General features: G+C 48.8%; 1 protein-coding gene across 14 annotated transcripts in view; it reads right to left on the bottom strand.

Moving 5' to 3' along the window:
• Nucleotides 1-13,583, bottom strand: part of LOC118505359 — a 205,486-nt gene that overhangs the window by 127,767 nt on the left and 64,136 nt on the right. For 3 of the 14 annotated variants that reach the window (XM_036041035.1, XM_036041048.1, XM_036041050.1), the window contains exons 1-2: nucleotides 8,438-8,601; nucleotides 6,432-7,189 (exon numbers count right to left, since the gene is read on the bottom strand). The gene's annotated coding sequence lies outside the window, so the exon portion shown is untranslated. Of the gene's footprint in view, nucleotides 1-6,431; nucleotides 7,190-7,273; nucleotides 7,366-8,039; nucleotides 8,057-8,230; nucleotides 8,262-8,328; nucleotides 8,357-8,437; nucleotides 8,602-13,583 lie in introns of those variants that run through there. The other 11 variants (XM_036041049.1, XM_036041038.1, XM_036041043.1 and 8 more) reach the window with 11 other exon arrangements.

Here is a 13,583-nt window from a genome sequence, read left to right as displayed (position 1 = left end):
ACTATAAACAACAAACGCTTTGCGACACGCCTTCACATTCGGTCCTGCACTCAACTTCAGCCCTGCCTGGCTGGCTGGTTAGGCTTGGTTTGTCTCCTTTTTTTTTTCTTCTCTGTAACCACTTCTCTTTCTTGTGTCCTTTTTGAGACCGCCCGGAAGCGTACAATGGAGCACACTTTGTTCGGTGGCATTTGGAGGCCAGATACGGTAGTATCGCAAGTAGCATGTCGACTTTACCGTCAGCGGGCGAACGAAGAAAACAGGGCAAGCTTAAGGAATCATCCCACATAAAGGTGGAACTCCTGAAGCGTACAGGCAGTCGACACGGGACGGGTGACAGACAGCGGCACTGAACCTGGTTGGTTGTGGTGTACGACCTGGATTTACTTTCCTGCCGAGTCTTTACACACGGTCACCCGATATCACCCTCGTCCGACCGATTCACCAACAAAGGCTATGCATCATTTCTAAACCTACGGCCCAGTAGAGTCTCGTCTACAGACACACACGGCGAAGAATCCACTTGCCAAACGTGAACTGAAACTAAGGACTACCGCTTCAGGTCTATCGTTTTCGTTTGCCCCCGCACGACCAACCGAACGGGAGCGGGTGGCGGGTTGCCCTCGCCCTCCCGGTCTGATGGATGGGATAATGGAACTCGTTAGACTGTACCGGCGTATCGTGACGAAGGATCTTGCCCGGTTAGCAAGTGCCACAGTTCCCGCACACAAAACTATCCTTTCAGTGATATCTCGGCGTGCGCTTCTTCCGTCATTCATTCGTCCGACTCGGCAAAATGCACTCGTACCAGCTCCGTATCCGGCATATGTAAAGCCCGAATCAAAGCGTCCAATGTTGCACATCCGACGGGAGTGCCGCCCTGGATACAACTACTCTACTACCACTCTCTAGCGCTCAACTAGCGCTCCATTGAGGATGTCCACTGTTGGTAAAATAGATAAGAACGAAAGACGTAGGTTTCGACCAAAACCATACCATTACACCGTCGCCCCGTCATCCATACCCCGGGACTCCCTCACTCCCTGTAACAGTTTGTCAGAAACGTTCAAAACAGGCGCTTGCCGTGGGTTCGGGAGATTAAATCCATAATTCATCCCTTCTACCGGGCCGACCTACAGCCCGGCAGAAATTAGACCAGAAGAAGGAGAAAAAAAGCCTCCGGAAGGTTCACCCCGAAAGCAACCGCGGACCAAGTATCAGTGAGAAATCCATCAGGCTAGATTTACCTTGCCGTCAGCCAGACAATCGGTTCCACCATCGGGCTTGATGTATCTTGCGCTACACGTTCGATGGACGTATAAAAAATGATGGAGTTCGTCCCGCAGCACGATGACGCAACGAAAGGTTGGAAGGCGTTTGGCCTTTCCCAAAGCCTTGAGCCTCATTTCTCACCACATTATAACATATTTATTATGATAAAGTACTTTTTATCACGTGATTCTTCGACTTTTGATAGGATGGTCGAGGTGCTTAGCTTCGTGCTGCTTGCCTTGAAATATTATACTGCTAGCTGTAGTCTTTATAGTTTTCGTTTTATATTCAAAGTTTTGTAGAAAGCTGTTATAGACAGCAAACTATGGCTGAAGATTTGAAGGCTAACGTCTTCAAAATCGTTTGGTACGATTTACAGTAGCGTTTATAAAGAAGTGATTTATTACACTGCAGTGATCCTACTCTAGGCTTTAGTGAGTAATTTCATGAGTTTTTCTTCTCTCAAAGCGACTATGTGTTATGTCTAAATGAAGCTCGAACCTGTTCTCGAAGGGAATTTAACAGAGTGATCATTCGTCTAGACATTCAAAGAATAAGTAGCATTGCAATTGTCTTCGATCTTAGAATGTCTCAAGCACGTACAAGAACATTTTGCACTCTATTGAAGTTGATTTTTATTTACTTGACTCCGAGGACATAAAGGGTACATTTACTCAACCAAACACGGCATGATTTCCTTCCCTTGAACTTGATTGGGAAGACTATCGACAATACCATCACAGGCCCATTGACAGGCACCGTATGCATGCAAACAAAGCCGAGCACAATCTAACCCCTTTTCAAACGAATCCACAAAAAAGTTGCCGAAATGTGGACATTTCTTAGCTTCGGTCAGAGGCTCTGCTACTCAGAAACGGCTACTCAACACAGGCTCTCTTTGCCTCGAAGAAGATAACCCAAGCACAACCGACACAAGCCGAAACAAAAGAAAACTGTAAACCTTTTGTGGTTCCGCTTTACGCAGGTTGTAGCGGTACAGTTTCGTTTTTCTGAGAAAAAGGGAAAATATTGTTAAAACTGAACTAACCGGAAATGAAGCTTGAGACAAGGGCAACCAAACCGAACCAGAAAAGATGAGAGGCCCAATCGACCATACGGTCTGAGCGTGGCACGGTGTGGGGTTTCAATTTAACAAGAAGTGAGATCCTTTTTCGCCCAAAACGGTTCGATATTGAAACCTTTCCACACTTTGGCCACACTTCGATCGGGAAAACGACTTCCATGGCGAAGTTAGTTAAGAGGTCGGCCTCGGTGATGGAAATGGGACATGAAATTAAAAATTGTTACGCTGGATACAGTTTGAAGAATGTTTCTGCTAGCCTTGCGAGAGCTAATATTGATGACCTTTTTGCATACTGACAAAGTCCCAAGGTCGTCAGTGGAGTTTGGTCGAAATTGGTTCAAATAATCAAAAGCTTATATTCATCATGCACGATCCTTCTTAAATCAAACAATAAAAGAAGAAGCTGTTAACCCCACTCGGCATCCCCCCGCCCCCCCTCGCTTTGAATAAAAGAAAACTTGACCAGCAACACTGCAATTGATCTTTGCGATGGCTCTCCATTTGTTGGAAGGAAACTGCACAACCAGCGAGAATGATAAATGTTCATAGAAATCCCGAAGCTTTCAGAACACAACCACAACCGGTCCGGACGGTCATACTTCACGCCGGTGAATGAGGAGTAAAAAAAAGCACCGTAGAATCCTTCTGCTCCGTGCTGTTATCTTTATCCTTTCCACATGCACATTCGTCCGGACCATTGCCCCATTAAGGTTTTTGCCTTATTTTCTGCACAATCAGCATATTTTGCTTCTCACAGATTTCCACTCTTCATCCGTTTGCTTGGGATCGCCGTGTCCATTTGCCATCCCAGCACTATCCAACAGAACCCTGCCTGCCAGCCAGCCATCCAGCCAGCCAGCCAGCCAAGAGCCTTTGCTCCCTTTGAGCCTCAAACGCCAGCATTCAAGAAGGTTTGCAAGGTTTCCAATGGGCACAATTACGTTGGGAAGAGCGGGCACCGGCACTGAAAGCGAGCTATTGTTTGATTCCATAAAACACTCGAGTGATCATGGACGGTATTGTTAGTCGTTTTCCTGCCACCGGGTGTTGTGTAGCAAAAGGCACACACCGGCACACAATAGCATCGGGGTGGGACGGAAAACTCAATCACTGCACCCACTGCAGAATCCTTCCGACGTTCGCCCGGTCGCCGGTGAAAGGAGTAATCGCGAGACACTGGCGCAATAGGCGAAAGGCGAGCAAAGTGTGCAGAGCAGTTCAAGGCTTATTATGTCACATCGAAGAACGTCCCCTGTACTCACCCCAGCCATTGCCATTGTCGGCATTGTATAGTGACGAGCTTTTAAGAAATGACGCCACTATCAACCGACCACCGTTCATCCATCTTTATCCCACCGCCACGGCGTCATGAACGGTGTCGTTGCCGTGCAAGCAAGCACTCAAATCGACCGCACTTATATCAGCATTATGCTCGCACTAAACGCGGACATTGGACCGGTCCAGAAGACAAGCAAGCGAGCAAGCACCGGTGTCGGGCCCTCGCTCGAGGAATGTGGCCCATCGGAGACCGTGTGCTTGATTGAATCAAATGTGTGAAATTGCTGCACTCACCGTGAACACGCTTCTCCCAGGTCGACCAAAGCAGTCGCCCGGTATCGGAAACGATGACGTTGAATGGGTGAATGACGAGCCTAAAAGGGGGGTGATCCTTTCGAGCTGCCACATAAGGAGGCGGCCGAGTTACTGCTGCAGGATGTTGAGTTTTGTCATGATACACGATGGGCTGAAGGGCAACTCATTTCCCACTCCTGCTTAGACTTCGCAGGGTCACACATCACAAAAGCGGGATCCACTCGATCGATTCGCGAACATACAAGCGTATTGTGGGAACACGGAGCTTAGCGTAAGCGCTGGGTTGGGTGTATTGTTCTGTCTATTGTGGAAAATTCAATTTTCACCACTCACCATCCCTACGGCACCTCAGAGCTGAGCCATCACTTCCATCAGGCTGCGCTTTTCCCAGGCCACCCTCTCCCACATAGAAAACACACACACACACGAGCGCACATCCGCGCGAAATATTTAATTCATGTTTCACTAACGAGATAATTCTTAGCAAACATGACTAGTCATCATCATAAATATTGTATTATGTAAATGTGTGCCTTGTAACAGCTTGTAAAGCTGCATGTCGAGAGTGATTTTTCCGCCTCCCACTTCCCCTTCTTCTTCCCTTCCTCTGATGCAAGCCGTGGAAGGGCTTAGTTTAATTTTTCTTCGCACGTGCACCGAGCATTGACAAAAAAAAAAAAAAACAAACGGCTGTCTGGCGTACTGACTTGGTAAAAGTTGTGCCATAATTTTGGTGCTGCTTCCCCAAGCTGCTCCCGATCCGGGTGCAAGTTTTTCGTGACCACCAGCCCGGGAATGCTGCTGCTGCTCGTTTTACTCAGCGCCCGGTGCGAAAGAGGTAATTGAGTTTGCGTTTGTTTGAGCAAAATTTGTAAATACGTAACTTTGCTGGGGCCAAAATTCATCAGAACTGCACGTGAGCGACGTTCAATTATAGGGTTGGTGCAGTGGATGTGTCGCCTATCCCGGGCACACGTATCTCGTACTGATTTATTTACCTTTTTGCTGATGGCAACGATGGAAATGGGATTTCTTCCGAAAATGGAGACTAACTTACTTGCTTGCTTGTTTGCTTGCGCCATGCTTAACTTAATACGCCTACTTAAATGTCAGGCGGTGTGTCACCGGGCTGTCAGTTGCGCGAAGCAAGAGCAACTCTCCTTTCCGAGTTGTTCATTCAATCAAAGCGAAACGAACTTAAGCTTCTTCACGTGCTTCTTTCACTACCGGTTGCTGCTGCCCGTCTCTCGAGAGGTACAACAATAGAATTCTTGAGCGTTCGGCTGCAGGACATAGGCACGGTGCCGCAGCACATCAAAAGGATGCGTGTAAGTTACTTCCAGCTGACCGAGGACTGTGTCAATATTGTTCCGTTTGTGCACGTTCAAACCAATCTCGCTAATAGAAATAATGAAGATATCGTGTCGTCGCAATCTTCCGCACGGGCATTTTCGTTAAGAACTGGCGAAACATAATAATGGATCGGCATCGTTCCTTCGGCCATCTATTGACCGGGTTGCTTCTACGTCCACGGCCCATCGACGGACCCTCCAAGAACCCTTGTACGCACCGTTTCGTGGAAGAAACCATTCATTTTACGTGACGCACCGTGTGACCATCCTCTCTCGCACACACACACACACGCGCGCTTTTCGTGCCCTTTTTCCACCGTGTGTTGATCCACCGTGCGTAGGCGGAAATGTTCTACAATCAATCAAAACTGGAAAAATATCATACTCTACCCCACGGAAACGGAAAGACGTGTGCTCCCGGTGTGCTCCACAGACCCCGTAGCGCAATCGATTTTTCCCGCCGTCCTGATGCGGCTGCTGCTGCTGCTTCGGAAGGAAAATCGTTTCTCATTTATCAGTCCGGTGGTGATGGTGACCATCGGGACCGTTTTTGTGCCGGGGAATCGGGCCGCTTTCGCTGGAATCTCAATCAAATGAGGAATTCGATTCGTTACTGTGCTGTTTCGTCGTTAGATACGCTTCAACATTTTCCCAGGATCACCCCATTAGTCTCCGCGCCTTCCTTCGTTTGGTTCGTTGGGTCTAAGGCGTCGTTGGACAAAGCCCGCCGAAGGTCACCATGGAACTGGCGTGCTTGGAAGGAACAAATTTTTCCCACCTCGCAGTGTGCTGCCCTCCTAGTCTCCGAGACGCGGTCTGAGCCGGGGGAAACATATTTCACTCGAGAGCAAACATATTTCCTTGATGTTGTATTCTCAGCAATGTCAGGACACGTGTACCAAGAGCAAGATTTATCGCTGGACACAATGCATTGGAATCACTCAGCGATTGATTGGAGGACCGTCGGGTGATTGCCATTCCGACGACTTAACGTCTTAATTTCCGAGACTTTTCTTTTTCTCAGGTAGACACAAGGAAGCTAGTAAATATGATTGCCTTTGTAATGAAATTAAGTTAACAAGAAAACAGCATCGCTTCTGCTATCGAGTTAGTATAAAATATAGCCATACCTTTAAGTAATTCTCCGGAAATGCTGTTCCCGCCACCGATGTACCTTCGCAGCCAACTTCCGACGGCTCTGCTGAAAGGAATTTTCACAGCGCTCAACTAAATGATAACACTTCCTCTCGCTCTTTCTCTCTCTCTCTCTCTCTCTCGTTGATTCCTGTTTCTGTACGCGTGTGTGTGTATGTGCTTTTACTCCACTTCTCCACCACCAGCACCTCTCCCCACCACCGGTAGCGTTACTTTTCCACTGGCTTTTCACTTCTCGTTTTCACTTCGGCGAATAAATATTCCCATTCCCAGATGGCCCAACTTGGGGGCCGGAATTCTGGAGCCGCCGGAGGTAATGGAAGCGAGCTGCGTCGCTTTTTTCCTTCATTAAGCTTTTATGCAGATTAAGCACAGACGGACCGAAACTGAGCGAGCAGGCCAGTCCAAATAATGGACAATCATATCGCGACGAAGCCCCTGCGGGGCCGTGTTGCCGGGTTGCCCAGACGCGCGCGCCCCGGCGAAAAGCTTTACGTGACTGCGATAAGAAAGGAGGCAAAAACCTAAATTTGGTTCGCAAACGATCCTTAGCCGCTTCCGCCAACCACCTTGTGGCCTTTCTGTTGGGGGAAGGACCTGGACTTGGGACTTTTCGGTTATGTTTCGACTCTTGCTATTTGCGGTTTTGAAGCACTTTTTTATCAACCTTTAATACACTTTATCACTGAACAATCTACACCGAATCGCATTGCTTTCACACCCTACACAGAGACTGGGAAAATAAAATTCAATTTAAATCACACTCCTAAATTAAAGATTTTTCCCCCGCCCGATTTCTCCCATCCGTTTTCCCCACCGTAGGAATCCAAGAACCGAACCGTCACTGCACTGGACCGTGCTGCCGTTTTGCTGCGTTTAATTTTACTTTGCTCTGGTCCCCTGCCAAATTCCACGAAAATTTCATTTTACAAACGGTTCGCACAGCAACAAATAACTCTGTCAGCAGCTTTTCCGGTACAAGGTTTTGAAAGCCCGCGCGGAACACTGACCGGACCGATGATGAAGGAACGACTCCGATCGCTCAATCACGAAAATGGCGCAGCTGATAATAGGAAATAATAATAAACAATGGATCGGAAACGGTGACCTGCCGGGTGGCGTTGGAACGTTGAACGCTTGGAGCAACTTTTCCACCACGAGCATTTCCACCACGACCTGGACCGTTCACGCCGTCATAGTTGTTGTCGTAGTCGTCCGTCTGCGAGTTTTCCCGCAACAACAGAGCCTCGAAACAACCGGTTTTCTTCCGCCGCACTACGGTTTTCTGTGCTGACTTTTCTTGCCGAAAGCAAAACTTTTCCTTACTCACGTCTCACCGCCTCCACCACTCACCACCCCCAACCCCCTGGAACACGCACTTTCAATCCACATAAACACACATACTCGCACTCACAAACACATACGGAGAAGAAAACAAGTTTTGCTCCTATTTCTTTCGAAGAGATTGTTCGTGTCGAGCAAGAGGACACAGGCTGGATAAGGGAACTTTCCAAAAATATCCGAATAGACTCCGGAAAAGATCACAATAAACATAAACTTGCCGCCGTCTTGCGAGGACTAACTTTTGGCTTCTTTCGCGCCTTTCGCCCCGTTCGCACTGCTAAGCAGATACATGCTAAGCCTTCGCCGTTTGTTCTCTGGCACAACCACACGTCGCAACCCTAAGTTCAGCGATGTCAGCCCGAATCGGCTTCAGCTGCTGACAAGCCTTGAATATGTCATTGATTTGTTGAGCTCTGACGATTCACTTTACCCGTCACATTCCTTCACTTTTGATTTGCTCGCTGTTGATTAAAGCGTTTAACTGAACATAATTCCTTCCACAGGCAACTCGCGTGAAATTTCTCTTACGCACACGTACAATGTAACCCCTCAGGCAGTATCGTAAAGTGCGTAAAGTGTTGTGGACTTTCCTTGCAACACTTTTCGCTTTGCGCGTTCTCACGTTTACACAACCTACCGCACTGCAAATCCAAATCCGCTACCAACCAAATCCGGTGCGCACACAATGGCTCTATCTTGGCCCGTTCGGGTGGGCGAGGACGATGACAACTGTCGTAAAATCGCGCTTCCCTACCAACCGGACAACATTGCTGGCTCTGACTGGGACGACCGAATTTGTGCGGCTAAGTGCCTGGTAACGCTCGGTCCGCACAAACACACACACACGCGCGCACCGTGAGCAGCTGTCAAACTTCGGCCCAAACCTCGGGACGTTCGGCTGCCAATATTTACCGCCATCAGGAGCAAGCGCAGTACGCGCGTGACAGTATTGCAAGCTAATCTCCCCAAAAACAGGAGCCCGACACGAACTGCCCGAGCCGCCGAGTACCTATCTAGGCGTTACGAAGCGTTACAGTGGAAGCCAGTGTGCGTTCGTGAGTGCCGTGACAGACCGGACGCTTGCGCACCGGTGACGACGACGACACCCTTTGCCGTGCACAAGCTACTGAGTGGTCTGTGAGCTTTTTCAACCAAAACCCGTGTTTTTGTTTCGCAAGCTTTCACAACCGGAAAGTCGCATCCGGTCTTGACGTGTACGTCAAAGGACTCACGGTAAAGCGCTCGAGCGCTCCGTCATTTTCTCCCGGGGTACTCGGCCGTCGTTAGTTCGAAGCGGCCTCACACCGAAAGGGGAAACAGCACCTTAATGGTCCTCTCCCTCTCGCTCGTCACGTCGTCACCTTCCCATTCGACCGTCCGGCCCGAAGGTGTTGACAGCGACATATTTTAGAGGATTACTGAATCGATCCCCCGGTTGGCTTGGATGGTGCCGGTAAGAGGCGTACCGCCACACGGACATTAGCACCGATAGCTTGTCCCGAGCTTTAGCAGGATGATCATATTAAGAATGATAATAGAGCGCAATGTCCAGAAGAGTCCCGTGTGAGTGTGCCCGGTAGGCTTCGCCCGGCAGGCTTCCGCACTGATAATAATGAAGGATAATGGAGAGTTTACCTCTGGGGACGTCTGACGACCATGCGATTTGATGGAGCACCAAAAATAGCCTCCTGTTTTTAAGGGGAGCTACGAATAAGTCCAAAATATTCCAGAACCTGGTTTGGAAGGACTCCTACCAAGAACTGAGAGTGGATTAATCTTCAAGGTTTTCCGTTACACGGCGCCGTACGTTCTCGGCATCGCCTGTTTCTTCCCTCAGATTTAAGGTTCGGATTTAAGGTTTAAACACGCTCCACCCAGCCGGAAGCTGCGGGACACGCTTATCCTCAATGGTACTCGTTACGTTAACACCCGTCAAAAGTAATAAAGCTTGCACTCACAGCTTCACCTTGACGCTTCGCCTCACTCACTTCTCGGGGAAAAAATCTTTGATCCATCACGACTCGACACGGTGGTGTGGCGTGGCGTGGCACTGTGGAGTGGGCAAAAACCCCTTCCCAAACAACCAACGCCCGGTCTAACAAGCGAACGGCAGCGATCGGTCGCTAAAATTCTTTGTCGATCCTACCGGGGATGTAGGAAAGTATCATTAGACCATTAGTGCGGAAATTTCGCATGAATGATAAGAATGGGAAGGCCAGCCCACAGTCATGGGCGCCGTTTTCTCAGTTCGCGTGATGCGAGTGATTTGCTTCGCTGTTGGGCGGCAAGATTTGCAGCCTCCGTCCCGCTAGTGTTATCGCTGGGCTGCCGTTTATCGACGAAAGTTTTCCACTTACAGTTCCTTTTGTAAATATTTTATTCACTCGACAGGACACGGCCACGGACACGGCAAGTAATGGTGTGGTCTTCCCGTGTTCGTTCCAGTCGTCGTGCCATTCGTCGACGCCGGGCAATGGACGTTGATCGGGTGGACCATTGCTCCATTGCTGAAAATTTTTGCTAGAAAATCAGCCACAAACTGATTTCCGCAGAAGGTTCTCCCGTGACTAGATGGCTGGCTGGCTGGCCTGCTGGCTGGTGGGATCAACTCATCGGAACTCATCCATGCTTTCACGGTGCAGGAATGCGCAGCAATTCACAACACTCGCTACGGCCAACGGAGACGTCTAACGTCCAACGGTTAGACAACCAACCACACCATTTCGAGTTCAAAGTCCGTAAGTATAATGACAGCATAAATCTTTTCCACGTTTTTTTTTGCTTTTATATTTATTTATTCAAACGTAAGCGATATTCTAATCCTAAGGCTTTGCTGCACTCCAACTTTGCCGTCTGTCTCCTCGTTTCGCTTTCATTCCAGTTTTCCATTTTTCACTCGATGCCTTTTGCCCGGGTTCCTGGTCCTGGTCGCTTACGAATATGTTGTTTACTTTGCCGGCTTTTCCCACAATTGAAGGACAGGAAAGCAATGGCTGGCGGGTGGCTGTATTAAGGTGACAGTTTATCGGCAAAAGTTTTCCATTCTCCTGACTTTACTTTCGTTCGGTTGGTTTGTTGGCCACCGTCACCGTAACCGGTAGCTTTCTTCGGAATTTTTGAGCTGACTTTTCCGTTCTCTCCTAACCGCCTTGTAAATGGTTGCAGTAAAAATTGCTTTCTTGGGCGCTGCGTCTCAACTCAACTCGAGTCACTGACTTTTGCAGGTTTCGCAGAAGAAGCTTTCTCACTGCCAGGGCAGAGGGTATGTGTCCGATGTGAGGCAAAGTGGATGAAAGAAGAAGAAGCAGAAGAAGGAAGACCAAAACTTACTCACACAACAAACGCCACACCACAGTGGGGTTGAGAAAAGTTTGCGGATTACCAAAAGTCAGCCAGTAAAGACAAACGACAACAGCGAGCCTGCTAAAGAGCCAACCACACGGGCGGAAAAAAAGCTCCACGAAAACGCAGAATACACAAAAAATTACCCACTGACATGTTCTCGGGCCTACTTTTTTGCAAGGGACATGTTTTCGAAGGGAAAGGAAAAAATTAAATGATACACGAGCGAGCAGAAAGGTAAAGTTATGATCCGCTTAGCCCGGGAACTAGCTGGCGAAAAGCCGAAAACCAACACATCCCAGTAAAAACATGCCACCATTAACGCTCGCACCCGACCACCCGAGGGTGAAGGAGTGAATTAATGAATGCAACTAAGAAACACACACACACGCACTCGCGGCTTTGTACAGTCAAGGAAGCCACAACACTCGGATAAAAGAACTGGAATCGCTCACGAAAAGCCCGGGAAAACAAAAATGGAATAAAAATCGCGTGCTGTCGGATTGGCGGCCGCGGTCGCAAGCGGGAAGTAAAGTTTTTCCTCGTTTTTTGACACTTTTCCCTGTCACCTCACATCACGCCAGCCACGGTGGACATGCGGGGGCTGGCGACGTGCGAATTATTAATTTGCGCCCGCGTGTCAGGATTGAGCAGCTCAAAGAGAGATTTCCATCAGCAAGTATAATGATTTATTGCCGTTACGGTGATTAAGCGGTATGGAAATCGTTTCGCGAAATGGTGTCTCTCTAGAGTTTCTTTTTTTCCGCGTGTGGATGATGCCACATTTTGATTTTTTTTCCTGCCTTCTATCGATGAAGAAAATATTTTCATTAATTCACCGGACTTTGTTTCGGTGACCAGAGACCCGCGGAACCATCGACTGGGCAGCACCCGGGTGCATTTCGATTATGCTGCGGTGCAACATAATGTGCATGTGGGTCGGACAATTTCGATTACCTGTTCAAATGTTGCGCAGCGGTTGTAAAGCAACGCACCACAAACAACTTCATTGCGCCCGTTTCGGTCAATAATGTGCACAGCTTTTCAATCTTCCTCGCTCACCGTTTGATGTCCCCTCTCTCTTTTTGCTGGAAGCACTTTTCAAAAGGAAAACTCACGATCGATTCGGTTCAAAGTTGCAACACGTTTTCTCGTCTCGTTACAAATAAGCAGTTACAAACTGCTCGGAAAATCAGCTTACCTGCTGGAAAAGCGGGAGCATGGCACATCGGAAAATGGTGCTGCTCAGGGTTGAAACGGCAAATATTATGATAATCGTCTTGGAAGCCGTTCTTTCCCTTGCGCCAGAAAAACAACCATTGAACCCGTGACAAGTGCAAGCGAAGAAAATGTGTTATTCTTCTACGAAACATTCCTTCCACCTGGCCCTGGACAAAAGATAAACCCCGGCAAAACATCCTGTCGACCTGCTTTCCATTTCCTGGCACTGGGTCGAGCAGCAAACCCGCCATTGATTCGGATTAGAATCGGATCGCATCGGAGCGGCACGGACGGGCGTGTGAGGCACACTTGAGACGTCGAGGGAGGCAATCTACGCAGCAAGAATGTTGGCTCGAAGGGAAAACTGTCGGCAAGCGTCAGCCAGCAGCAATCGACATAAAACCGTAAACTGCATCTTTGATGTCTTTGCCTCTTTTCCGCCCGTCCGACCGACTCGACGACTTACTCGAGCAGTCCACAAATAGCCTCTCCTTCTAGCTTTCATCTCCGTCTACCGGAAATGAAACCCTCAGCTCTTCTGTTGCTTCCGATCATCCGATGAGAAATCGAAGTTGCGTCGCAAAGGTACAACCAGCGTGATACTTATAGCGACGCACAGTCAAGCATATTGTTTAAAGAATTTATCAAGAAACACACACGCACACGGTTCGGCAGCATTTTTGCTTAGCCAGCACAGCTTTAATGCTGCTTCCAAGACGTGCATGGCCGCAAGTCGAGCTGGAGACGGCGACGGAGTGTGATTTTATGATTTATCCTGCATTGAAGACATCAGTCCAATGCGCTCGTCTATCGGTCGGCACAGGTCTCATCGCATCCGGTGCATGTGTGCACAGGACGCTGGAGTGTAATGAGAGTGTAAGGCACAAGCAACAACACGGTCGTCTTGCGCTGGCACCAGGCAAGCTAGATGATGGTGATTATGCAGGACTCGAGAATTTTGTTGTAAACATCGTACGTAATCACTGAAGACAGGCAAAACAAAAGATCGTCCCGACCTACGCCCTGCAGCCCAGGCCCAGCCCGGCCGGGTGCTGCACCGTGTTGCATCCTGTGGAACGGAATGTCTTTGCCGTTTCATCAGCAGGCTCTGCCGTGCCCGAGCAAAAGAAGCTCGACGAGACGTGGAAAGTATTCCTGTTTGCCTGCACGAAAGATTCTTTCCCCGGTCCTTCGAAGAAAATCTCTCCCAGTCCACGGGT

The sequence above is a fragment of the Anopheles stephensi genome, chromosome 2 (genome assembly GCF_013141755.1).
Source record: "Anopheles stephensi strain Indian chromosome 2, UCI_ANSTEP_V1.0, whole genome shotgun sequence".
NCBI lineage: Eukaryota > Metazoa > Arthropoda > Insecta > Diptera > Culicidae > Anopheles > Anopheles stephensi.
Note: the sequence above shows the minus strand (reverse complement) of the source record. Positions and strands in the feature narration are given on the sequence as shown.